Raw genomic sequence first — 24139 nt, 5'->3', positions numbered from 1 at the left:
TCTTTAATGATTTGATCACTTAAACGAATACCGAACACTACGTGTTTAGAAAATTGGTTTTCTAAACAAACACACTTGAGGATTTAAATAAATTATCTGGATAATTTGTTTATATAAATTAATTATTTAATTGGTTAAATAATTATGTAAATGCATGTACATTTTATAAAATTAAGTTTTATAAAATGAATGGAGATGGTTTTAAAATGGTTAAAACAAAATAACAAAAAAAAAAAAGAAAGAAGCCGTCCACCCCATGTGGGTGGAAGGTTTTGGTCCAATCAAAATCTTTTGCTCCATGTGATAACCTCTTTATGAATCTCCAATAACAAGACATGCATTCAAGTCTTTTTTGGTATCTTTCAAGTGTTGAAAAATTCAAAAAAAAAATCCTCTCTCTTTTCTCTCTAAACTCACGGCTCACTTTGGGCAGAAAATAGTGAGCTTTGTGAGCTAGTTTGGTGTTCATAAATCCTAGCAAAACAACTTGGTGTTGTCACAAGTAGCTTGGGGTATCACACTCTTGAGGTCTTCTTCTTTGGAGGCTTGTCATTCATCCACCATCATCTTCAACAACCCACTTGTTCTTCTAAAGGTAGAAGAAGGTACAATTTACATTTTGTGAGCATCTTGTTCTTGTAATTTTGATCCTTGGCTTCGGGTTTTAGTTTTAACATAATGGTATGTTCATTAACAAGTTTTAAAATATAAGCTTCCGTTGCGTTTTTTCTAGTTAAATATGGTTAACTTGAACTTTGATAATCTTGTATAAAACCCAACACCTATGGGACAGAGGCTATGATCCCAGCAGAAATTGGATGCCCATCCCATAGGGTACTCATGATGAACAAGACTGATAACGAGCGCGAAAGAAGATTGGACCTCAACTTGCTTGAAGGACGCAGAGAAGCGGCTATCATCAATGAAGCCAAATACAAGAAAAAGCTGGAAAAATATTATAATCAGCGCGTTAAAGAATGCCACTTCAAGAAAAATGATTTTATCCTTCGAAACAATGAAGCTAGCCGCGCGATACCCCCAGGAAAAATGTCCCCCAATTGGGAGGGACCTTATCAAATTTCAGAAGATTTGGGGAAAGGCGCGTACACTTTAAAAGATTTGAATGGAAAAAAGATACCGCGCACGTGGAACGCGGCACAGCTTAGAAAATGCTTCATGTAAAAGTTCAAATATGTAATCAAGGCTTTTAAGCCATCATGAATGATGATTCGCGCTATCTTTCAATATTTGTTCTATTACCTTTGCATACATGTTTCACACTTCCTTTATTAATTTGGAGCAATATGACAACACTATATTGACTTCAAAACAAAATAAAACGAAGTAAAACATACATGCGCGAGCCTTAGCTCAAACGCGTTAACGAGTGTTAACTCTAAAACGTCAGGGCCTTAGCCCAAACCTACGAGCCTTAGCTCAAACACGTTAATGAGTCTTAACTCTAAAAACGTCAGGGCCTTAGCCCAAAACAAAGAGCCTTAGCTCAAAACACTCACAAACATCCATCTTACATCCCGCGCAGCCTGATCATAAAAATCCTTAAACACAACTAAGGCAAAGTACATGCCATATCATAGTTGTTAAGGTCTCAGGTCGAGGTCGCGCGCGGAATCATAGTGGATATCTGAGTAACACATGCTGACATGTAATGGCTAAAACTCATACTTCCATATAAAAACCGCGCGACAACGACGCGCAAAAAAGGAATTGAGAAAAGATATCGCGCATGTCAGCATAAACAAGATACTGCGAAACCATTTACAAAATATGACTATGGTTAAGTGAATAATTTCTTTACAACCTTGTTCTTATTTTAACGTGCAAGCATATCTTATATCTATACAAGCAAACATGAAGAGATGAATGGAAATGCGCAAGATGTGAAAAAGAGAAAACAAGTTTCATTCCATACAATTGAAATTTACAAGTATGATGAGTTACAAATTACAAGTACAAAAAAAAATATATATATAAAATTTGATGAAGGGCTTCTCAAGTCTCCACGTCGACGTCAGCCGCTTCATCACCCTCATCATCTCCCTCAGCATCTGGCGCGGCCTGCTCCTCATCTCCGAACTGACCATAGTCAAGTTCTTCCTCCTCATTGGAGTCTTCTATCACGACGGTGTCAGGAGCAGATTCTTTCGCAGCGCCAGATTTCCCCTTAGCTTTGCGTTTTAGTAGGGGCGCCTCCTCTTCCTCCTCCTCCTCTTCCGCGAGCTCCAGCTCATAGTTTTCGAGCGCATCTACAAAATACAAGCAACAGAACTGTTAATAAACTTTGGTATTCTAAAGGAACAAGCATAAGTGCGAAGGCTTACCAGGCGCATCGCTATCAAAGTCAAATTCCAGATCCACTGGGATGAACATGTCATCGAAGCGATCTGGGAAACCAACCTCCCCAGCGCCAAGCGCGACGGAGCCACCCTCCACTTGATCATCATAAGCGGCGTGGATATAATCCTTGGTGACTGCGCAAAAACAAGTCAAGTGATATCAGCAAAAGAATTATGTTCGCGCAGAAAAAGAAATAAAGCAATGAAATAAACTTACACAACCCGTCGACTTGGATAACGGGCTCAAGCGCGCTGTCGGCCCATAGCTTACTCATGCCGACCCCCACCAGCGCCTCCTCGCGAATTTTCTTCGCGGGGGATGGTTCGGCGGTCAGTTTCTTAACCCAGGCGCCGGTTGGGTTCTTAATAACATCCGTATCCGCAGGCGCAGAATCGATCGAGCGCATCGTCATGCGGATGGGGATCACACCAGCCCTGATGTAGAAGAACCTCTCAGACCAGTCATGAAGGCTCTTGAATGATACGGTGCTGCACTTAACCTTCTGACTGCGAGGAATAAAGGAGATCCAAGAATCTTGGATCTTGGGCTTGTAAAAAAATTGAAAGCGCCGAGGGGTGGGCTCATCGCGCTGTGATTTGCACATGAACTCGAAATGAGTCATGCGCACAAGTCCAAACAGATGGACTTGGGATATATGAATCCCGAAAAAACGTAACACCGCGCCTACAAACCTTGTCATCGGAAGACGAAGGTTGCAGTGGGTGAAAAAATGGGTGTACAGTGAAATATAGCCGGCAGGCGGGTCCGCCGCCGTTTGCCCGGCCCCAGGCAACATGCAGCCAAACAGGGCGGGAAAACCCTGTGACGAGATGAGGCTGTCGAGATCGGCCTGCCTCAACTTGCAGGGGATTTCATTCCACATTTTCGTGGCCTTGGTCCTCCCTACTTCCTCCGATGTAGTCTCAACAACCCTCTTCCCCTTGCCCTTTTGCTTCAATGTCGACATCACCACAGATTTCACACGGCGTCTTCGAGAGGCAATAGAGGTGATTGAGGGGTTAGAGGAGTCTGAACTATCAGACATACAACTGCAGCAGCAGATAATCGAATTTTCAAAACGATGAATACACTCAATTCACAATATGAAAGGCAGAAATTCGAAAATTAGCAACAATGAATATGAAGATAAAAAATTTTTCCAAAGGGCCTGCTTTTATAGGCCCAGGAGAGAGAAAAGTGGTAACTGATCGGATTTCACGCGCCCCCACTCGCGGGTGCAAGCCAACGAGGGCGCGGCACGTGTCCCTAACACTGTTGAGGGGACATAAAAATGTAACCGACCTGCCACGGAGCAGAGACGCGCCCCCACTCGCAGGTGCAAACCAATGCGAGCGCGACACGTGTTCCAGACAGCTGTGCGAGGGGACATGAAAGGCAACTGTAGCACCTCGAGCACACGAAACGTCTGACACGTTTACGGCGCACGTCACCACCAACCAACCACGTGTTTGGACCCTTCGTTTCAACCAAATGGATAGAACTTCGCGCAACGATGGAAACAACCAAGAAAACGACAACACCACATTAAAAAGACCAAATCAGTAAGTCTAATATCTATCTTACCGCGCTAGCGCGAGATAAGATACACATTAGACTGGGGGGGCTTGAAGAGGTATGTACCCGCCTCAACACCGAGCAAGGCGGGTCAACCCACAAGATAAAGACATTATGAAGGCACAAAGCCAAAACCTATGCGCATGGCGCATACAAAACATGCTCAGGCATCATATGCCCAGGCACACATATGCTCGCGCATCACATATGCGCGCGGCGCATCAGCGCGCGGCGCATATCACATGCTCGTGCATACCACATCTGCCCAGGCACACATATGCTCGCGCATCACATATGCGCGCGGCGCATCAGCGCGCGGCGCATATCACATGCTCTTGCATATCACATCTGCGCATGAAATATCTGCGCGTGAGAATAAAGAGAAGACTTCGCGCATCCTCAGGATTGGCGCATATCACACATGCACATAATCGACCTCGTCCTTATCCAAATCAGGATTAGGGCAACCTTGATTGTGCACGTCAGACAACCTTCCAGAAGGCATCTTTTTAAGGAGTAAGAATATGCTGATGTTGACAGCTGCCAAATGAAACGTCGACAACTCAGCATGACACATGTGCTACCACGTGATTACAACCAACGAGAAAGCGCCAGGTGTCCTAGAGGACACGTGGCGCAGTGCGATTGGAGGAGGCCAACGAGGTTGAGCCCAACCAGTGGAAACCCTAGCACTATAAATACAGCATCAACTCCACTTTGATGGACACATTCATACTCAATCATTGACAGTTACAGGCAGTGATATCACATTCAATCATATTGAATTACATTCACTCACAGTCAGTTACATACAAACACACAGTCTCACAATCAAAGAGTATTCAGCTATTAAGCAATACTCTTGAGATTCCCTTACTCACACATTATTATCTTCTCCACCATATACTTATTCTCACGCCGGAGGGTTACCCCAAAGAGGACCCCTCTGTCCCTTTCTGAGGGGTAAGTTAACGGCGTTGTTCATTTTGTAGGTGGAAGAACACGGATCCAGAAGAACCATCGGTGAAATAGTACAATCAAAACCCGAGGAAAGTAGATCTGCTACCAGTGAGTAGATCCACGTTTCTTCATACGCAAATCACACTCAAGGCAAAAGCAAAACGCTTAAAGGCAAAAACAAAACTCTCAAAGGCAAAATACAAAAACGCTCAAGCCAAATACAAAAACGCTCAAAGGCAAAAACAAAACTCTCAAAGCCAAATACAAAAACGCTCAAGAAAATCGTAATACGCTCAAAAAGAGTTTCGTGAAGAAAAATAAAAAATTGGTCGATTAACGATTCAAATCTATTTTTTTTCCGGTGAATCGGTGAATCGATAATTAATTGGGTATGTATTGATGATTCCGAGATGTTAGGATGTGATTTCATAGATCAATTTCATAAATAAAAGTATTTTTTATATTAAAAATTATTATATTCTATCATTTATTTAGATATAAATATAGATATTTTCAACTTAACACTTCAAATTATGGGTAACCAATTCTTATCCATATCTATCTATTATATCTAGACATCTAGTAAAAGATAATCTCTCATATAAATGTGAAATATAAATGTGGAATGTCGTCTTTCACGTCTCTTCTCGTCATTTTTTCGTCTCTCTTTTTAAATACATCTCTATGTTTTTAATATCAAATTAACTTTAAAGAAAATATATAGTAATTATTATTATTTATTTTTTGAACGACCAAGTAAGTAACGCCGGGTACTTTGTACGCGGTCCTCATTGTCTAAAGGTAGCCCGAGCCGGCCACTAGTCCGGACGGACGGAGCCCCTAGCAGTCCACCTATTGAGGGATTCACCGGATAAAACCCGACCTCCACGCCCGCCAAATGGCACGACAACGAGGAGCCGGTAAAACCGGGTGAGATCAGGACTCGAAACCTGGCAAGCCAGGGTCATCCCCCATATCTCTCATATAAATTGGTGATAGTGAGGTTTACCTCTCACTAATACAGTGAGTGCTCTACCATTGAGTCACAACCAATTTATATATAGTAATTAAATTAATAAAATACATTTATTCAAAATCATTCCTAATTATTTAAGAAACTTCAAACTTATTTATTAATCAAAATACTAACCGGATATTGTATTGCATTAAATAGTATTTAATTTATATAATCACAAAGTGTAGGTAGCATTTGAATTACAATTAGAAGTGATCTTTGATCCGTATATTATTCACTTACGACTCAATGGGGGCGTCAATCATAGAGTGACCAATAATCATATAAGAACCTTAATTTGAGCAACTATTTGCAAATTAGTTGCGTCAAGGAACACACCCCACTTGGACGGTGGGCTTTCTAGTTTTTTTTTTTTAAGGCCAAATATATTAAAAATAAAAAGAGAAACTTCTTGCTAGAAGCAAGAAGCCCAAAATACAAGAGAAAAGACGAGATACAACCCGAAAATGTAAGAAAACAAAATTAGAAAAATTTACAAAGGAAAGTTTTCAAAGTTAAAACGGCACCACTTGTCCCACTCTAAATTAGCCCGTTTTCTTCGATTTATTACCCAAAGAAAGGACACCATCTTAATGTCACAAACCGTCTTATGAACCGAGCACTCTTTATTTTCGTAAATCTTCGCGTTCCTTGCCTTCCAAATTAACCAAAAAGTGATTGCAAGTATAGCCCGAATTAGTAGATCCAACTCCTTAGATACCTTTTGTTTATTTGGAAATTCGAAAATTTCTAATACCGAACCAAAATTACCAGCAGGTGGTAATTTTACCCAATCGAAAATACCGGTTATGATATTACTAGCGTAGCAGCAGTTAACCATAAGATGCTCGGACGATTCTGGATGAGAGCCGCATAGTCCACACAAAAGGACTCGCCAGATGAAACAGTTCACTTTCATAGGAATCCATTTATGCCCATTATTGAATTCAATTTTTGGTATCCCATAGTTGTCAATTTCCCATCTAAGACCTCTTACCAAGAAATCACTCTCTTTTTTATCACAATCTTTCCAAAACCAAATGTCTTTTTCATCTGTTAATTGAACATTTGAGAATAATTCTCCAACACTTCTAAGCTCTTGTTTCTCCAATGATGAACTCGACCTCCTTTTCCAACCCCAAAATAGCTCTCGTTTACCGTCTTGCCATTGTAGCCTATCTTTTACAAGCACATCTTTTTTATTTTCTAAGGCAAACAATAAAGGATATGTATCACACAGTGGGTTTTCTCCAGCCCACATGTCCAACCAGAACATAGTTAGGTCACCTTTGCCCTCTTGAACTGATAATCGATCTTTGAAGTTCAAGTTTAAGTTGGTTCCAATTGTGGTAGCCTGACAATACTTTTCCAAGTTCCTCCAAGAGATGCTTTCGCAGGCACCCAACCCCATTTTCGCGGCCCATTATGCAGGGCCGATATCGTCTTAACCCAAAGGGAAGATCGGTTTGTTTTAAAGAGGGACCACCATTTAGCTAACAGGGCTGTGTTCGCGGCATGTAGGCTGCCCACACCCAAACCACCCCGATCTTTATCCCGGATAATTTTTTCCCAAGCAACCCAACTAATTTTATCTTTCTCATCGCTTCCTCCCCATAAGAATCGTCTTCGTTTACTTTCTAACAATCTTAGTACATTAGATGATGCCTTGAATAATGAGAAGTAGTATGTTCCTAAGCTTCCTAGCACTGATTTGACTAGGGTGAGCCTGCCACCAAAAGATAATGATTTCGCCTTCCATTTGGAGAGTTTTGAGTCAAAATTATCCAACATAGGCTGCCAATTTTTTTTATGGTTCATGTTTGCTCCAACAGGTAAACCAAGATACATAAATGGCAATTTACCACCTTTACAGTTTAACAATCTGGCTTTCCTATGCAGCTCCTCATCATCTATTTTTATAGCACATAAAGTACTTTTATGAAGGTTTACCTTAAGTCCGGAGACTAGGTAGAAGCATCTAAGAATACGTTAACGACCGACGAAATACGTGAGTGATTACCAACCGATCCTACAAAAATTCGGAAAAAAAAAGACTTGAAAAGGTTTTTGTTGTATGTTGATTAATATCCCATAGAGCTAACTGACAACTTACTGATATAAATATCCGTGGGTAATTTCCACATATTACCTACCCACAATAATGTTAATACGTACAATAATCATATTCCCGGTTGAGATTCTGGTTTGTGTTTTTTCGTTATTGACGTGTACAAATTCTTATTGATAGTCCTTCAGTAATTCATCAGTAATTCTAAAGATATGTTTCCTGTCGACGAGTGGTTACTTGAATCATTTTATGACAGAGATGTGACGATAAATACTATCTGAACCTCAATTGTTTTCAAACATGCATATGCATATTTCAACAATGTTTGGTACTAGTGATATGAATATCAAAGTTGAATACGTCAAAAGATGGCCTACAATTTTACTACATTACAATGATAATCTAATCAAACTTCATTGTATTTTAGTATGAAATAAACCAGCATTCAAGATTTAGTTCTTCAAATTTTCATAAAATTAATTAATAAGTTAAATATCAAATAACGAAAGTTTCCATAATATAAGGATTTAGTACTTTAGGGGGAAACCAGCGGGGCTTGCCTTAATGGTTAGAAACATGATGAATGACCCGGATGTCCTGGGTTCGAGTCCTGATTTCGACCAGATTATCCCAGAGCAAAAAAACTTGTCTTGCATTCGGGCGGGGTGAGCCAACTGGGTTTTACCGGGAACGGCCAAGCAAACTCGGATGCCAGCGTGGATCCTGATTATGTCAATATAGTCTGGCCTGAGTGAGGTGGTGGGGCTCCTCCTCCTGTTAAACCGAGGAGTGTGATATATCTTAACTACGAAAGTCACCGTTAAAAAAAAGTACTTTAAGGGGGGGCGGCTAAAACATGAATTTTCTAGATAACTCAGAATTAGATGTAAGAAAAAAAACAACTAACAATAATAATAATAATAATAATTACTACTATTAACAGAAATCGAAGAGTCAAGAAAAGACAGTGATCGTGCTGCTGAAGGCGACATACGAAATACTCAACTGTGCATACAATGCCATATGCAATTATCCAACACCACAAATTAATCTGGTCCTCCTACGTCACACTCCATATCCACGTGTCAGTCACTATCCCATCAGCAAGTAAACTCTTGACACCTGGATTTAAAACACTAGAAAACTAATTAAACAACGTTTCATAATTGCTTCAAATACATCCACTTGATTTTTTAAATTGTTAAGTGTTAACCACCGGTTATATCAATGTAACGAACCTTCTTGCCTTTCAACAGTTGAACCTAAGACTGAGGGGTGTGGGGCTTCAACGGGGGCGCTAGAGCCCCTCCGCTCGCGCCCCCAGGCGCTAACACCACACCACCAGGGCGCTAGCGGGGGCGCTAACGTGAAAAACAATGCAGGCGTGAGCCGGTTAGCGGGAGAAGAGAGAGGGCTGCACAACTTTTGATGGTTTTTTGACCGTTGGGAGCCGAACAAACCAAAAAAAAAATATTTTTCCTATATAATTATACCCCATTTCACCCATTTTTATACTAAAACTTCAAACCTTCACCCAAAATCAATTCATCTTCTCAACTTTTTTTAAAAAAAAATGGCTGGAAATTGGTTCCCAAACCTTGATTCAGATTATCTTGACGATGATTTATGGTCGTCACCGCACCAACCGATGTTTTATTCGGAGCCGCAAGAATCATCCGGCTTTCAACCATCCAACACACAACCGTCTCCTAACTTTGTTGTTCCGGAGACACAAGAATCACACGGTGAAGCTACGGGAACAAAAAGACGCGTCCACCGGAAAAAACAAGTTGCAACGGACGGGTCGGGACCGGCTTCGACTCCGAGGACGAAACGGAAAGCCACTCCGTGGTCATCGGATGAGAAGGAAGCCATGTGTCGGGCTTGGATAGTCATTTCTGAGGATCGGCGTTGCGGTAATTGTTTTAACGTTTTTAAAAATGATTTTTAATAAAAAAGTTAAATAAAAAAGTTAAATGGAAATCTAATTTATTTAGTCATTTTGCAGCCGACTACCAAAAGAGCAAAATTTTTTGGACAAAGGTTAGGGAGACGTTCTACATGTTCGTTGGGAGTACAGAGCGGAACGCCGATATGATTTCGGGTCGGTGGTCCGAAATCAGAAAATTTGTCGGAGCCCCTACCGGAGACGTTTTATTAATGTGTGTTTTTTTTAATAATTTATGAGTTTTTTTAATAATACGTTGTTTGAATATATTTATAAAAAAATAAAAAAAAATTCGCTGGAGCCCCTCCACACCAGGGCCAGGGGCTCCAACGGGGGGCTCCAACACCCCCCTTATCCAGTTTCTCTCTCTGCCACACGTCATAATATTATTGGTTGGAGCCTCCATTAAAGCCCCCATTAAAGCCCCACACACCCCTCAGCCTAATAATTAAACCTTATATATAACTTAAGCGCACGCCTCCACTTCTTTCAAACTTCTCTTCAACTTTTCTTCTAAATCCGCCACTCGAAAACTGAATATTCATATTCATGTCGACGAAAAAAAGTGTTCACAAGGATAAGACCAAGAAGTGGAGATTAACCGAGAAAGCGATGTCGTTTAATGGTCAGTCCGCATAAGAAATGGTTGGAAAACTGCCGAGGCCGAGGACGCTGCCTGAATTGAAATCGGGCAGGTTTTCGTCCTCGACTGGGGTGTTGCGGCCGAAGCTAACGAAGCTGTTGCTTAACGTGACCATCCAGAGAAGCTTAGGTCCGGTTCAAGTGCAGATTTCACCTGAGTCGACTGTGAAGGATCTAATAGCCGAATCGCTACGGTTGTATTCAAAGGAAGGTAGGCGGCCGATTTTGCCGTCACTTGATCCTTCTCGTTACGGCCTCCATTACTCGCAATTTAGCTTAGAAAGTAAGTTCTGTTTCGTTTATCTGTGTATTATTAATCAACTATATATTATAGACAAAGAGAAGGAAACATAATAAAAATATTATTTATTTTTTAGTTACGGTAACAATATAATAATCAAACTCTAATAATATATTGTGTAATATTTTAAACCAGTTGATTGTAAAATTGTTTTCTAAGAATTGATAACGTAACAGGTTTGGATCCGGACGAGAAGTTGATCAAGTTAGTTCAAGGAACTTCTTCCTATGTCCGAAGCAAACTGCCACGGACAACGATGAAGGCGGCAGAGTTGGAAATTCCAACTCTTCCGCCATGACAACTTGCTCGGAGGAAGCAGAAAATGTGACGAAAACCGGTCCAGGTTGGCTTCGATTCATGAACTTCTTGCAGTAGGAGTTAGAACATGTTATGGATCATATGTTAATTCCATTACTATTTTTGTCCTAATTAGCGCGCCCGTGTCAGTTTCAATTTCTTGTCAAATTGAGAATGAAGATGATAATTAGTTAATTACTCTTGTACAGTGGCGAATATATGTTTCATAATTCATATATGAATTGTATAAAAATATTTTTTATTTTTTATAAACAAAATTATTATTGTGTAATATTGAGATTACATCCACTAAGTTGAATCTTATCCTAAAATCTAAATCTTAGGTAAACTATATATTTAGACTATTGTCAATGTGACTTTAACTAGTCCACAAATTCATAAACATGGTGACCCAAGAGTGGGATTGGTGATAGGGGCTGTATGGTGGCCAGGCCAACTCTTTGGTTCATTGCAACGATGACCGCAAACGAAACAGGTGATGAGACGGGCCCTGGTTGAACAACGATAGATGCTAGACCGGGACCAAACGACGAGTAACCAAAAGATGGTTAAAGTAAACGAAAGGAGGCTATTCCATAGTTTCATATAAGCATGTTTTGTTTACATAGATAAATTTAACAAAACTTTAAGAAAAGAAAGAAAAAGCAAAAGAATTAACTGCATAATAATAAGCATGTTTTTTTTTTAATAATAATATTTTGATTCAATTAGTGAAATAATAAAGACAAAAAGGAATCGTATTGTAGGGTCATGTATGGGTGTGATTCATGAATGGAGTGGTATGAATATATACTTCAAGAGAAGATTTAATCACATATCTATCTGACCTAACAGCCAATGTCGAAGAGTTGTGGGACAAACCATAACACTTGCCCAAGTGGATAACTCTCCCATCTTATTCCCTTGTCAATTATATGAATCACCATATATATATACAAAAATAGTCCTATTCGTTTAACTAAGTTTTTAACAAATTACGCGAAAACTATAATTCAATTAAAAGGCGTCAAGTAGATACAAAATATCTAGTGGTTCTTTTCATAGTTTAATCAAGTTGTAACGTTGTCACATTTTGACATTTCGTCTCCCTCGTTGGAAAAAAGGTATGACACTTTTTGACGTTCAATAAGCGTAATTAAACGTAATGAAGATACCACATATCGTATTCTTCATTTATGCTACCACTTGTTAGCTGTTATTATACGAGTGATTGTTGGTCACAACTCACAAATCCACAATTTATCATTATCTATCAAATTGACTTCATATTTAATAGGTTATTTATCTAATCACATGGCAAGTTTTGATATTGGATAAAATTATGAGTATCCAATTAATAATTCAAAATTTGTCAAATAGTTATAGCTTTTGAAAGCATATTAAATAGTGATTTAGGAGGTTGTACCAAAATTCAATTTGCAAGGAGGATGTACCAAATTACAAATAACAAATGAAAGGTGAAGGTGCTTGAAAATAAATAGGTTTTTGTTCTATTATGGGGGAGGTTCATTTCTACATTGTTTTTCATTTTTGTTTTATTGCGGTGGACCTATCGTGTAATGTCGGTTATTTGTGTACATATAATGATTTATATTTTATCCCCAATTAATTGAAAGTGAACATGGTGTTGTTAACCGTCTAATATTACACGAAAAGTTCATCAAAATTACGTAGTTTCCGATTAAATATATAAGGAAAGTCAATTACGTTCTTATTTTTTCCTATTTCTAGTCCATTAATTCTGCATTTTATATTCATCTATTATCCTCTTCCATGTTTCTCCATATTCTCTACGAAAGAGTTTCCAAACAAAGCTCACATAAAGAAGTCTTCATTCATTCTACATGGGGAAGACAATATTTTACCATGTTTAATTTAAACAACGAATTAAAATTTTAAAATTTGACATGTGCATATCAAATTCTGAAATGAAAATTTAACGAACAAAGAGTTTAGCATTTAAGAGAATTTATTTTTTCAAATGGTGGCTAGTGGCTACCAAAAATTAAATAATGGTAGTGTAAAAATGATATTTCACTAATTTAAAATGAAATAAAACTTTTAATTGGTTTTCTCATGGATTTCCAAAGGCACTAAGAGTCGTAATAGCAATTTAAAAGAATAATTTCATTCGGAAGATGGAGGTAGCAGAAATGAGAATGCTACGTTGATGTGTGGGCACATAATGTTAGACCGAATAACAAACGTTGTGTTTCGGGAGAGATTAGGGGTAACGAACATAGCAGACAAGATAAAAGAGTGGAGATTGAGATGGTTTGGACATGTGAAGAGGAGACAGACGACGAATCCTGTTAGATCCGTAGAAAGCATTACTATAGAGGGGATGAGGGGTAGAGGACGACCTAAGTTGACTTGGGACGAGAGGATTAGGCATGATTTGATAGACCTAAACCTCTCCGAGGACATGATTGAGGATATGAATTCTTGGAGAAGTAGAATTAAAGTTAAGGATTTTTAGAGAGAAATGAATACCTTAGGGCTTCTATTTTCCTTATTTTGGTCACACACCATAATAGTATTTTCTTTACATATATATAGTATTATTATTATTATTACTATTATTATTATTATTATTATTATTAGTATTTTATATTACTGTTAAACTTTAATTTCCTTTGTATTGCTTTATACATATGTACTTTAGAGCTGAGGGTCTCTCTGAAAGCCACCTCTTTATCTCTTTGGATAGAGGTACGGTGTGCCTCATCTCACCCTCTCCAGACCCTATTTATAGCTTTGCTGTTGGTGAGACTTCACTAGGTATGATTGATTGATTGAATTTCATTCATTTTGTTTGTGATGTTTTTCATGTGAAACTGGAGATAATTGGGAGCAAGAAATGAGATAACAATCATTACAAAATCAGTGGAGAGAAATCTGTTAAGAAAACAAAATAAAGTATTAGTTATATTACATTAAAACTACGTAGTTTTGATTAGTTTTCTCGTGAGATTAGATGGCTAACAACATCATATTTACTTTTCCTTATATTATATAATCACTTATTGATTTACACATGCGTACATAACTGAAGAAACACTAAGTGACCCCGGCAGATTACGGATAATCTTAGGGTTAAGTAGGTGTTTTCCACGAGGGTTAGGTCCGGCAAAGATGGTTATTCTTCTTGACCTGCAAAACAGACACCGTGAGCTCGTCACTGAGAAGGGGGGAGGTTCCTCCTTGTGACCACCCTCCAGCATGAGAATCAGACTAGATTGCTCTGAATATAAGTGTATATTAAGAGAAATTGCTAGAGAAGATAAGATAATATGAGATGATCCTACCGTTCCAAGGTGTTGGAGTATTTATAGCCGAAGGTAGGTTTCCAAGCAGGTACGGCCAGCTGTATAATATTCCTTTTCCACCAACTACGGGCTATGTACGTGCCACGATGGGTGTTGGTGGGTAGGCAGCGGCTGATAGTGACATTTTGTACTGGAGCGTGCTCCTCCTCGTACTATTGTCGGTGAGCTGTCACCCTGTGATTGATTCATGGGCTGCTTTGGTCAGATCTTGTCTATTTTGTCCATACCTTGGCAGGTATAGTACAAAAGATCTTCCAGAAGCATACGGACTGGCTCATTTGGGCGGGAATATTCCCGCCTTGCTCATTCCTTCCTCAGGTGACATTGCTGAAGTGTAAGAGCTAGTGCCTTATGCGTGTAGCCTTACTGTTAGTGCGGGTAGCCTTCCTTCCTGGCTTGTACCCATAGCTGCGGGAACAGGCAGGGTACTGTACCAAGGGAGGCTTTCCTGCGGGAACAGCTGGCGTACTGCGTGTAAGGTCTTCATCTCTCTAAGCATGGTGGGTCCTGCGGGACCAGTTAGTCTTTGCGCAGACGTACCTCTTCAAGGTGTGTCTTGCGGGTCCAACTGGGCTTTGCGGGGACCTACCTCTTCAAGTCCCCCCAGTCCATTGTTCTTCTCATGAATTGTTAATAAGTGAGATGAACTTTTGGACTTTAAGCAAGGGTTTTTAAAGAGGTTTTTGTTTTTTAAGGTTTTCCGTGGGGATTCTTCCCACGGTTTTCCTAGTGTCACTTGCAGAAATTCCCGACTTTTCTGCCTGATCTTTGGTTATGGTGCGGGTAGGTGTTTAACCTATTCGCAAGTCGGGAGCGTTGAATTTCACTTGTATACTCTTCACGAGGTTTTGGTAGTTTTGAACATAGGGATCAGTTATGTTAAACTACCAATTCCACCTTGAAGTTTCAAACAATCTAGTTGTCAACGTTCCCGCCATGCGGAGGTGTTATTTTCCTTTCCGCAAGCATGGCCCACAAGATCCTTCTTGGCTTCAATTCCCTGCAAGTGCTAAGTATGTGAAGGGTTTCGCCTTGACACTATACCCGCACTTGTCTTATGGTTTTTTGCTTCCCAAGGTGAGGGGGTATATTCCCTCTTATTTTTGAATCTTTTTGAAGAGTTGGTGAAAGGATAAGAACAGTCCAAACTGTTGAAGGGACGTTAGCGTCTTCCGACGGTTTCTTCTGGCAGTTCAGGATGTTCAGGAAGTTATGGCGACGTGACAGTATATGGTCATTCCAGACGCTTTTTCAGGCGCGTGGGATCGAATTTTACGGCACGCGTCCTGTCGACAGCTGTTGCCAGCTTGCTTTCCACGTGTCGTCATCTCATTGCGCCTACGCTCTTCTCTCTCCCCCGCATTAAATTCATCGCATTCATTGCGATGAGTATATAAAGGGGGGAGAGGATGCATCTCAACTCACTCACTTCCTTCTTCTTCTTCTAAGCGATTTCCGGCGAATACTCTTAACTTTTGTCGAGCATTCTCCTGAAATCGTTCCTTCTTTACATCTAAAACATGTCTTCCATTCACGATCCTGAAGTTACTGCTGAAGAGTCCGACGTGTATTCCGAGAACCCGACGTCCACGTCTGACAAGGACGATAAGAGTACTGCTGGTGAGTGCCAGTGTGCTCTTTCCGTCGACCTGTATCACTACATCGTGAAGAAATTCATGCTCGAGCCCTTCAAGCCTGAGTTTCCAGAGCCCACCAAACGGTGTATGATGCCCCCAAGGGCAAGATAAGGGTATATGCTGCATTCTTCATATATGGGAATCTCAGATTCCCATTGACGGAGGTACACCCAATGGTGATCGCTAAGATCCGCCACTTTGAATGGGTGTGCCACATTCTGGGTGTTGAGCCCCACGTCGACCGCCTGATGATCTTCTACTCTTGGAGGTGCATCCAAGGCTGGTACACCTTGGTCACTCGGATCAAGGGTTTGAAGATCTGTGCTACCGAGCGCAGTCTTCAATCTTGAAAACGGGAGTTCTTTTATATCTCTGCCCGTGTCGTCCCTATTGCGATGACATTCAAGAACGGGAGAGCCCTCCCCAACCTTCACGCCTCCAACTACCAGGAGACGGAATGGTTTACCAAGATCTCCCGGATCCAGACTCCGGTTTACCGCTTTGCGGAGTCTGGGATGGTGATGCTCGGGATGAGCCGGGTATGGAAGGATGTCGGGGCAGAGACGCCGCAGATACCCATCGTCCTCGAATACGTTTGAACTCTATCCCTTACGGTATGCTCCGTCTTATTTGCCAATTTAGGGTTTTTTTTTCTAACCATTTCTCTTTTTATTTTCAGAGGGAAACACCTTGCAGTCGCTTCTGCAACCGCGGGAGAGCGGTGGTCCCGCTCGGCTGGGTACTCGTGATCTTGACGAGAACGAGTTGCCCATCCTGGAGCAGACGGCGGGTCTGTTCGTGGAGGTCTACCCGCCGGGTCACGAGATTCTGAGCGCCAGGTAAGGGATTCTTTAACCCCCGCCCTCTTCATGCTCAAACCTCTGCTGGAATTCCTCTAATTTTGTCATCTTCTGATAAGGAATCCGCAGATGGTCCTTTCTTCGCGAGGAAGAAGAAGGCTGCCGGCGTGAAGGGCAAGGCGAAGGTTACCTCCGCCGATCAAGGGAATTGGTCTGATTCGGAGACCGAAAGCGATGAGGCGGCGGGGAATCCTGGTGATGGTGAGACCGCTGTCTCGGAGGTTGAGACAGCTGTCACCTCCGAGCAGCCCAGTACGACGACGGCGACCGGCATGAAGAGGTCGGCTCCATCGGGTTCGTCACCACCTGTCAGAACCTTCAAGATCAAGAAAACTCGTAAGTATAAATTTCATTTGTCTTAACCGCATTTCTTTCCGCCATTATATTTAATATCTTGTCTTCATGCAGGCATGGATGCAACCGCATTCCAGAGTGTTGCGGGAAGAAGCAGTTCTGGACCCATGACGGTAGGTTTGGTCAACCTACCCGAGGCGATGACCCAGGCGGCTGCGCCTGTTTCACGTATTGGTTCAGTTGCTCATCCCGTTGAGCCAACTGTTCCAATTGTGACATCTCCGCCGGCTGTCAGTGCCATATTCACTGCCTCCTTCACTGAGCCGGCGGTGATTTTTTCTGCGGGTTCCTCCGCAGCGGCTGCCACGGTTGTGAGTTCACCTCAAGTGAGTTCACCTCCGATGGCTTCTACCGCGGCGGCTTCTACCGTGCCTCCTCCGGCACCGGCGACTACCTCGTCCATGGCCGGTTCCTCAGGTATGTCCAGGGTTGGGGCTTCTAGCTAATCTCTGCCTCCTTCCCATCTCCCCGACCTCTTGGATGGATATCCCTTAGGTTCGGGTGATGGGTTTGGCGGCTACCGGCCTGTTGTCGACCCTACAGGTGCGTAGGGTTATTTTGGCCTATTATCCTTTTTTTTTATCATTTTTTCCTAATTGTTTCTTGTTTTTGCAATTTCAGATTCCAATGAGGTGTATGTTCCACGGTGGAACATCCGCCGAGGAACAACCCTTCGAACGGCTGTGGACTGCGTCGAATGGGCGCGCCACGCGGCCCCAAGCGGCGTTGGGGGAAGCCATGGCTAGCTACCAGGAGGGTAGGCAAACCAACGAGCTCCAAATCCTCCTTGCCCGGATGCAGCCGCGCGTCGAGTTGCTCTGTCGTGAAAACGACAAGTTAAAGACGGCGCGTAACCTGGAAGTGGCTCAGGCGCGAGCTATCCGGGAGGAGAATAAGAGACTTGCCGCCATCGCTGCGGAAAAGGAGAAGACCTTCAAGGACCTCGAGGTTGAGGTTCAAGCCCGGCACGAGGCCCGTTCCAAGGCTACCCAAGCTGTTAACGAACAACTTAGGTTGGCTAAGGAAACTGCACGGAACGCAACCGAGAGGGCCACCAAAGCTGAAGCCGTTGCTGAGCCTTTACGCACAGAGAACGAAGAGCTTAAAGCCGAATTAAAAGAGCTCCGACAGGCTCATGATGCTTTGGCCTTGGAAGATGCCAAGAAGCTCCAGGAGCTACTGGACCAGAGGGGTATGCTTGACCGTGCTGAGCGTAAGCTGAAGGGCGTTGAAGAGGCTGCAACCAAAGATGTGTTGCTTGCTAACCTTAACAAAAACGAAGCCGAACGCGCCTGTGATCAAGCTCAAGCTGCCCTCCAGGAAGCTCTGGTCACCAAAGAATGGCTTCTACGAGAAGTGTTGTCGCAGGTATGCGTAGTTCCGTAGTTTTTTACGCTTTTCTTTATACTTAGAAAAGTTTTTGATATATTTCTATTTTGTAGGTTGTGCATCGGGTTCTTACGAACACATCTTATGACGATGCCATGAGCGCGGCCCTCAACGCTTCTCATGAGGATGGGGAAAAGGCTGGCTTCCTGCTTGGTCTAGGGTTTGTTGAGGAGGGCATCCCGCCTTCCAACTTCCCTCTTTATGACGTGGACACTGAAGCTGCTTATGACCAAGCAGTGAACCAGTATGCTGCCTTCCCGCATCCGGTGGTGGAGAAGGTGAACGAGATTGCTGCTGCTGATGATGGGCTAGCCATTCTCAAGGCTTTCCTTGAACCGCCACACTCAACTGATGGTGCGGGTTGAAGTGGGTTTGGAGTGGTCCTGAAGCTTGAACCCTGAGATCCCTTCCAACCGCTATGATAGATTTACATTTTTGTAGGCGGGTAGATGCCCAGCCATTCTTGTAATCTTTGAGTTTCTATGGAATATAAATGTTTTTGTTAATGTCTTGCCTTGTAAACCTTATATGTCATGCATATTTTAGTTTAACTTAGCAATTTTCTAAGTGTTTAGGATAAATTAACTTGTTCACGTGGTAGATAATAAGTTGAAGTTTTGCTTCCTCTATCATGATTGTGCGGGTAAAACCGTCACTTTCACTTAGTAGTATGGCCAAACTTTACCTATGTCTGACCTGCGTGAAGGTTTTCCTCATCTTTTCCTTAGAAATTTTTACCGTTTTTATGTTTATGCGGGTTTTGCCGCCTTCCACATGCAACGACTTACTTCTTTCCACACTTATTTATGCGGTGAATACCGGCATATCAGTCTGGAAAGTTCATAAGTATAAAGGTAAGGCTATCAACACAATGTGATAAAGGAGAATCATTTCCATTAGAAGTGGCTCTAGGCCTTTTCTTTACAAGTTTGGAATTGATCTACATGTAACATTTGCGTAATTGAGCTCCATTCAATGTTCTTGGGATGAGGGTGCCATCGAGCCTTTCGAGCCGGTATGCGCCTTTTCCCAAAACTTCTTTGATAATGTATGGCCCTTCCCAAACCGGGGCCAGCTTTCCTGGGCGCTCTTGGTTCGAAGCCTCGTTGTTACGCAATATGTAGTCTCCGATATTGAAGTTGCAGAGTTTTACCCGCGTGTTATAGTATTTTTGCATTTGTCGCTTGTAATTCTCTTCACGCGCTGCGGCTAAGTCTCTGCGTTCTTCGGTTAGCATAAGGTCTAACCGTCTTTCCGCATCATTGCCTTCTGGTTGAATCAAGACCCTTGGTGAGGTTAAACCAATTTCTACCGGGACCATGGCTTCAGTGCCATAGGTGGGGCTGAACGGGGTTTCTCCCGTACTTGCCTTTTTTAGCGTTCTGTTCGCCCAAAGGACATGTGGAACTTCATCCACCCAGCCAGATCTATGTTCCAAGAGTCGTTTCTTTATGCCATCGACGATGCTCTTATTTGCTCTTTCCACCTCACCGTTACCCTGCGGGTGCGCCACTGAGGTAAAGGTGTGGGTGATTTGAAGTTCTTCCAGCCACTTTTGTAGCTTCTTGTCAGTAAAGTTGGTGCCGTTATCGCTCACCAAATTCTGTGGAAGTCCAAAACGACAAATAATAAATTCCCAAATAAATTTTTTGATATGTTTTGCGGTTGTTTGGGCTAAGGGTTTTGCTTCTATCCACTTGGTGAAGTAGTCGATGGCTACCACTAGGAACTGAACGTTCCCTGCTGCTGTAGGAAATGGGCCTGTCACATCGATGGCCCATTTCTGAAATGTCCATGAAGAAGTGACGGGAACAAGTTCGTTTCTCGGGCGATGTGTGTTGGGTGCGTAGAGCTGGCAGAACCTACATTTTCTGATGTATGCCAGCACATCCGTATGCATCCCCGGACAAAAGTATCCCGCGTTGTTTAGCTTAGCTACAACAGCGCGTGGACCTGCGTGTACTCCGCAGATGCCTTCGTGTACTTCCCTTAGGAGGTAATCAGCATCTTGGTTGGCCACGCATCTTAGAAGTGGGCCAAGGAAATTACGTCTGTAAAGGATGTCATCAACGAATTGATAGTTCAGTGCTTTACAGCGTATCTTTCTTGCCTGTGCTTTTGACTCTGGTAGTATGCCCGCCGCAAGGTAATTTATGATTGGTGTCATCCACGTTTCCGTGCCGGTTTAGATGACACAAATTTCCTTGTGCGGGACTGATGGTGCTCCAAAGAGTTCAACACGAATGTCCTTTCCCAAGTGGGTGAAGGCTAATGATGCAAGCTTGCTTAACGCATCCGCAGATTTGTTTTCGCTTCGCTTGACGTGTATGACCTTACAATCGTTAAAATCGCGCATAGGGGTTTTTGCTTGTGCGAGGTACAGGGCCATTGTGTCGTTCACGGCCGTGTACGTCCCGTTTATTTGGTTGGCTACTAACATGGAATCCACGTGGGCTTCCAAGTTTTTCACTCCCATCTTACGAGCAATTCTCAACCCGGCCAAGAATGCTTCATACTCCGCTTCATTATTCGTACTTGGAAAATCCAGTCGAATAGCGTAAGTGTATTCTTGGCCTGCTGGGTTGGTTAGTTTCAACCCTGCGCCTGAACCCTCGTTGTTGGCAGCTCCATCAGTGTAGAGTCGCCAGACATCATCGATGTCCTGTGCTGGATAGGGTTGGGCCTCCTCCTGGCACTCTTTCTCCCGCGAAGCGGGGACTTCTGCAATAAAGTCGGCCAAGACCTGGCCTTTTATGGCTGGTCTTGGCTTGTACTTTATCGCGTATTCTCCCAATTCTATTGCCCATTTGGCTAGACGTCCTGACAACTCAGGTTTGCCTAGAACGTTTGCAAGTTTGAAATTGGTGAGAATGGTGATTGGGTGACCTTGGAAATATCGTCTCAGCCTGCGTGAAGCCTGTACAAGCGCTAAGACTTATTTTTCCAGGGTAGAGTACCGGGTTTCTACGTCTGTTAAGACGCGACTAACATAGTAGATTGGCATCTGGATGCCTTTCCGTTCTACTAGTAGAACTGCCCCGGTTGCTCTGTCTGTGGCGGAGAGGTGTAGGATTAATTCCTCCCCCGCTTCTGGTGCTGTGAGCGTTGGAAGTTCGATCAAGCGTGACCGAATCTCTTGAAAAGCTGCTTCCGCCTCTGGTGTCCAGCGGAAGTGCGTTCTCTTCAAACAATTTCTCAATGTTGACACGAATGGGAACGATCTATCCGCATGATTCGCCAAAAAACGGTTAAGTGCGACTAGTCGTCCATTCAGTGTCTGAGCTTGTTTGATGGTAGTAGGTGATTCCATTTTGATAATGGCTTCAGGGTTCGCTCTGAAGCCATCTTTGGTAACGATGACTCCTAAGAACTTCCCTTCTTCCATTCCAAAAGAACACTTGCTCGGGTTGAGCTTCATGTTTATCTTTCTGAGTGTGTTGAAAGTTTCCTCGATGTCTTTCAACATCGCTTCTGGCTCAAGGCTTTTGATGACCAAGTCATCCATGTAAACTTCCAAGTTCCTCCCAATTTGGGTATGAAACCCTTTGTCCATCAGGCGTTGGTATGTGGACCCGGCATTCTTAAGTCCGAATGGCATCATTTGATAACAAAATGTGCCATCGGGCGTCCGAAATGCGGTTTTGTCCTGATCGTCAACGGCCATGTGGATTTGATGGTATCCCTTATACGCATCAAGGAAGCATTTAAGGCGAAACGGTGCTAACGAATCTACCTTAAGGTCAATTTCGGGTAACGGGTAACAATCTTTGGGGCATGCTTTGTTTAGGTCTTTGAAATCTATGCACATGCGCCATTGTTTGTTAGATTTCGGTACCATGACGGGATTTGCAACCCATGTTTGATATCTGCTAACGCGTACGATGCCCGCGTCAAGGAGTTCCTTGACTTGGGTTCTACACGCGTTAGCCTGTTCCGCCCCCATTACTCGACGCTTTTGTATGACTGGCGTAAAAGCCGAGTCACACCTAAGCTTATGCTCTGCCTTACTTCGAGGTACACCAGTCATGTCGGCTGGTGTCCACTCGAAAATGTCAGCGTTTTTCTGCAGTAAGCGTTTGAGTAAGGTGCGTGTAGGATCGGTGATTGTTGGGCCAATGGTAACAGCCTGGTCGGGGTATTTGCCATTGAAGGCCCATTCTTCTGGTTCGGTGATGGTTGGTTTATCCATCTTTGGTTTGGGTTTAGATGAGACAGATGCGATGCATACCTGGGGAATACCGGTGATCATCGCTACATCCTCAGCTGTTGGCCACCCCATCATGCCGTGGACTGAAGACACTACGGCATTGAATTTTGCCATCCCGTTTCTCCCGAAGAGAATGTCGTATGTGTGGTGTGGCTTCCTCATTACGACGAAGTCCACGTCTTCTGTGCGGGAGTGTTTTCCGTCCGTGAGAGTGACGGGGAAAGATAGGATACCCAGGGGGTGTTTGTGCTGCCATCGAACCCTTCCATCGAGGCATAAACCATTTCCAGACGTTCTTTGTCTTCGTCGTCTAGCTTGTCGAAGAACTGCCTGTACATGACCGTTGACGAAGCGCCGTTATCAGCAAGAGTGCGGGAAGTGATGTAGTGCCCCAGCTGGCTTTTGATGACTATAGGGCCTTCTTTGTTGGGCCCTCCTGGCATTCGCGGAAAGCGCACTTCAGCTTCCTTCCACGCACATGGTTCTGTCGTTCGTCGTTTTCTTCCTCTGACGTTACCATGAACCATGTGGATGCTGATGTCAACAGGCTTTCGTCCGTTGCCCTTGTACCGATTATCGTTCCTCCCTCCATTCTTGATTGATGCCACAAGGTGTGTAAGTTTTCCATCTTTGACGAATGTTTCGACAACATCCTTCAAAGATGTACACTCCTCGGTGGTGTGGCCCTTTGTCCCGTGGAAGTCACAGGATTTGCTCTGATCCGCGTTATGACGCTGCCGGATCATTGGAGCTTTTGGCCATGGGAGTTTCTCGGTGGCAAATATCTCCGTGACGCTTTTGGTGAGTGGCGTCCATCGGGGGTTTCGGTTTGATGAGTGTGTGTTATCCCTTCCGCATAAGAGAGGGCGAGAGCTGGATGAGGTGTCAAAGTTTATCCTTGACTGCCATATTCCAAGCTTCCTCTTCTTGTTTTGTCGGGCAGTACGGACGTTATTTTCTCTTGTCCTCTGCGTGTAGAGGTTTGTGCTCTGGGGAAGATTTCTACCCAGTTGCTTCTCCGTCTCGGCAAAGCGTTTAGCTGCCGTCATGATGGCATCCCATGTGGATGGCATGCAATCCTTACCCGTCAGTGTGTGGATAAGCTCTGGGTATTAGGCGCCCTGGATGAAAGCGGCGCGAACGAGATCTTCACTTATGGTGCCCAGACTCAGCTTCTT

General features: G+C 43.0%; 1 protein-coding gene and 1 pseudogene across 2 annotated transcripts in view; one reads left to right on the top strand and one right to left on the bottom strand.

Annotated features, from left to right (window-relative positions):
- The window catches only part of LOC143537320 (uncharacterized), a 239718-nt gene that overhangs the window by 140338 nt on the left and 75241 nt on the right, over positions 1-24139 (bottom strand). The gene's annotated exons all lie outside the window — the stretch shown is intronic.
- On the top strand, positions 10377-11350 carry LOC143537287 (uncharacterized protein At4g22758-like; annotated as a pseudogene). The gene is made up of 2 exons (XR_013136027.1): positions 10377-10849; positions 11044-11350. The product of XR_013136027.1 is annotated as an uncharacterized protein At4g22758-like (transcript).

This window comes from Bidens hawaiensis, unplaced genomic scaffold (genome assembly GCF_021521415.1).
Source record: "Bidens hawaiensis isolate Kalapana, Puna unplaced genomic scaffold, B.hawaiensis_p1.1 tig00011171_1, whole genome shotgun sequence".
Lineage (NCBI taxonomy): Eukaryota > Viridiplantae > Streptophyta > Magnoliopsida > Asterales > Asteraceae > Bidens > Bidens hawaiensis.
The sequence above is the reverse complement of the archived record's forward strand: the minus strand, read 5'-3'. Positions and strand labels throughout refer to the sequence as shown.